General features: G+C 38.4%; 1 pseudogene; it reads right to left on the bottom strand.

Annotated features, from left to right (window-relative positions):
• Positions 1-1482: 1482 nt before the first annotated feature.
• Positions 1483-3675, bottom strand: LOC137838852 (uncharacterized; annotated as a pseudogene).
• Between the last annotated feature and the right edge of the window lie 869 nt (positions 3676-4544).

The following is a 4544-nucleotide window of genomic DNA, read 5'->3' as shown; positions in this document are numbered from 1 at the left end:
TCGGTTGCACTATTTTTGCGGACAAGAGTGCTACATCAGTAAGTGTGTTTTATCTTGGATTTTTTGTTGATTTGAGGCTTACCGGGGGATATTCTTGGGCAGCAGCTGCCCTAACTCACATGTATGAACAGCTAGGAGATTGTAGTTATGCAAATACAAAGCAACTAGCTGGTTATGCAACATTGTTGCAGGGGTGGATTTATGAGCATTTCCCGTCTATAGGGATGAGACGTATGCAAGCATTGTATTCTGAAGATCAACCTCGATGCAGGCTGTATGATGCTGGAAAAGGTACTTCAATTGTTGTTGTACGATCACAGTTGGATACATTGACACCAGCTTCCATTCGGTTTTGTCCATACAACGAGCACAGGGAAGAACGTCCATTCGAGTGGATTTCCTTATTCTGTGGTTATTTGAGGCTTGGAAATTGGACACAGCTGCACATGCCAGAACGTGTTCTGCGTCAGTATGGCTATACACAGATCATCCCTCGCAACCCATCTGTAATTGGACATGGTCATCCGGATACAAATGAAATGGACCGTCGATGGTTACATTTCAATGATTATGTCATACATGACTATGCCATAGCACGTCATCCTGACGCTTGCGTTCAAGAGTACATGGGTTGGTTTAGATCTGTATCACATCCATATGTGATTAATACAGATGAGGATGACCGTCCTGTACCGGTACCCTCAGATGCACGTCATCACGAAGCAGTGCCAAGTCATCATGAGGAGTCACATCCTGCTCTGGTATGCTTCTAACCTTGTTAAGATATTAATTTCTATTGTTTTTTTCTAATAGTATGTCATTCATGCTTGTAGGGTATTTGTCGTAGAATTACAGAGACATTGCAGCCATTACTTGATCATGGCGATGTCGTGGAGGGCAGCCCTGTTTGGGAAGGCATACAAGTAGCCATTACGTTAGCACGAGGAGCGACTGATGAAAGAGCTGTTTATGTCAGGAGACATGCACGTAGGAATGATTGATTAGGATTTCTCAATATGTCAGATGTATTACGATTTCTTTTTATGTAATATTTTGATCCATGACAATGTATCTGAACCTTAATTATATGTTTCAATATGATCCATGACAATGTATCTGAACCTTAATTATATGTTTCAATATGATCCTTATCGGTTCTTGCTTCACGTTACTTTTATTTTATATGTTTCAATATGATCCTTATATGTTTCAATATGATCATTAATACAGAAATCACTGGCTTACGCATATATTTATCCGTAGGCAAAAGTATGACTTACGGATATTTTTATTCGTAGGCATAATAGTGACTTACGGATATTTTTATCCGTAGGCATAATTGTGACTTTCGAATTTTTTTATCCGTAGGCATAACTGTGACTTCCGGATTTTTTTATCCGTAGGCATAACAGTGACTTCCGGATTGTTTTATCCGTAGGCATGACAGTGACTTCCGGATTTTTTTATCCGTAGGCATAACAGTGACTTCAGTGAATATTGTAGGACAACTGCAAATGTACTAAACATCCATAAATCTAAATTATGCTATTACAAATGTTATAATTACAAATATCGTCTAATGGACATTAGTTGGGTATAAACTTGTATCCGGCTAGTGTAGTATGTTGACCAAGTTTGGGCCGCCGGATAACGATGTGATGCCCACAATATATCCGTAGGTGGAATTGGACAACCATCTTTGAGCTTGACCTATAAAGGTAATAAATATAAGGTACACAAATCTTGATTTAGCACATCAATCTTGATTGGTTTAGTTTATACCTGGACAAAATGATTTCCGTGGACATGTCCAATTGCAATGATTCGGTGTTGACGGAAGTTACTTGGTGCTTGGGTTCTTAAAGGAAAAATACTCAATGATTGTAACATGGACAAAGAAACAAGAATGACATTATACCGATTTGCAATAACATATCCCATGTCTGGAATTGTCATCCACTTATCTGTTCCTGCCTGCAAGTACAATTGACAAACAAAGTTAAATAAAGAAATGCAATGTAAAAATGAAATGGTTTTAGTGGTTGGTACCATAGACATGTGTTCCACTAGAAGTGAGTTTTTCAAGTATTCATATCTATCATCACCACCAAAGAGTTGAACATATTCTTGTCTCCATTCACTTAGTTCTTTTAACAAATTCATTCGAACAACAGCCCATGACTCCTCTCCCATTCCCAATTGGGCAGCAACAGCACGGTAGCCACAATGGCCATCAGCCCTAACGTCAACAACATCAACAATATATGGATGATACCCTACAGGGAACTGATCAAGGAAAGGAATACATTTTGCTGGTACAATTTCTGGTAAGCTTTCTTCATTAGATTTTTTGCTTGCACAACTATCATGTTGTGAGTGTAAGAAATCCACATGTTCAAAATAAGAAGGGATTCACTTAGTTGATCTCATGAATTTGGTAGGACGAGACATCTTTACAGCACCTTTTGTTTTCACCTTATGATCTGGTGCGTAAATAGATGTTTTCTCTGGAAAGGCAATATCCTGCAATTTACTCTTGATGTTAACCTTACCTGCAACATCCAACTCTTTAAACCGCTTCGCGATGACCTCAAACTCTTTATCAATTGACAACTCAGATGAAGATTGTTCAGTAGCAATGTCTTCAAAACTTAAACGAGTCCACATCACATGTACTGATTTAAGTGGTATGCTACCAACACCAAATGAAGCCAATTGACACGCACAAGGAAGACCATGAGTACATGTAAGACTACATCCACACCTACTTTTATCAAACCCCACTGATTTAACCCTATCAAGTTCTTCTGAAATAAGGTTCAAAGCATATTTAGACACAAAACCTAACAATTTTTTGTAAGCTGTAACCTTGAACCGATGTCCAACCACATGCAAACTCTTTTGGAATGAATCTTTGATTGCATTATGTTGTAAAATAATCATCTTATTGATGGAATCCCAGCAGAAACATAAATCCCCCATCGAATTCTGAAGAACTCTCTTTAGGCTCCAGTGTGCCGACTCAACTCTGTTACTTGTTGTGTTTCCTAAGTGCATCACCTTATCTATCCATGCCTTGACAAATTTTTCTTTATGTGGACGTAACCATGTATCCATCACATAATCAACAAATATAGGCCATGGAGAACAGACAACTCGAAGAGCATTGACACGATCTTCAAAGGCCTCAACAATATCACAATCCACAACAGATCCCCACACTTCCATTACTTGATCCCATGCCTCTCTTGGATGCACCAACATTTTACATTTTGCTTTCACATTTTTATCAATGTGAAACCGACATAGCAAATTATAAGCTTCAGGAAACACCATTCTAATTGCATTCATTAAGGCAACATCTCTATCACATACCACCACCCTAGGGCATGAATCAACTCTTAAAAACAACCCTTTAAGTCTGTCAAGGGCCCAAAAAAAATTATTTTCCTTTTCTGCTGCTAGTAAACAAAATGCAACGGAGAAAGTCAAACCTGTAGACGTAATCCCAACAACCTCAAGTAACGGCATCCTATACTTGTTCGTCTTGTACGTACTATCCATTAATATGACAATGTTAAATGAGTTCACCAATTTTACTGAATCTGGGTGTGTCCAAAATATATCTTGCACAATATTAGAGACCTCATCGCACCTACACCAATGCACGTACCTGTCTCGCTCTAGTAACAACATCAGTTGTTGCATTTATGTTCTGTGACCTCGTTGTGATCTTCGGTGAACAGTGATTGCATTATAAACCTGCTTAATCGTTGTCACATTCTTCTCATTTCTCTCTTTCATGGTTAGTAAAATATTTCTTGGCTTCACCGCAGTTTTACTCATATCCTCAACCATAACCTTTTCCTCTATACTTAACCTTCCAGCATAGGGATGACCCACCATTGTCTCTGCCAAGTCATGATTGTGAGAACCACAAATTAATTCAACCTTCCACCCTTGACCACCTTTGACTGGTTTGCCTCGCAATCTGAAAGGACACTCACACTTCCTACTTCCAGTTTGACTGACATCTACTTCTTTTTTATACCGTCTGTATTTACCTCCTCTCTCACAACCTAACAATACATAGGTCATCCTTCCTCGTTGGCCCGTCCATGTATCTGACCTTAATATAATAATGACAAACCCATAACTATAGCCAACACTTCTCGCCCAATCTAACAGCTCATCTCGATCACGAAATACCTACAATAACATTCTTAAAAATTTAAAAGAACATCTTGATCATCATGCCAAATTTAAAAATAATTCATATAAAAAACATTCACAACCCAACATTGACCATACCTCATTTGTAGAAAATGCCTCACTACATTCATGTGCCCTGTGTTCATTATCTAATGCGTTATAACTTGTTGACTGCTCCAGATCAACATCATCTAATCCATCCCACACATCAATCTCCCCTAAAACTCCCATGTATGACTCTGTTGAATCCATTCGGTTGCTGAAAAAAATTAACACTTCACTTCCGGATAAATTAATCCATAACCAAAAAAATATCAACAGTTAACTTCCGG

Source organism: Phaseolus vulgaris, chromosome 4 (assembly GCF_051622355.1).
Source record: "Phaseolus vulgaris cultivar YP4 chromosome 4, ASM5162235v1, whole genome shotgun sequence".
NCBI lineage: Eukaryota > Viridiplantae > Streptophyta > Magnoliopsida > Fabales > Fabaceae > Phaseolus > Phaseolus vulgaris.
The sequence above is the reverse complement of the archived record's forward strand: the minus strand, read 5'-3'. Positions and strand labels throughout refer to the sequence as shown.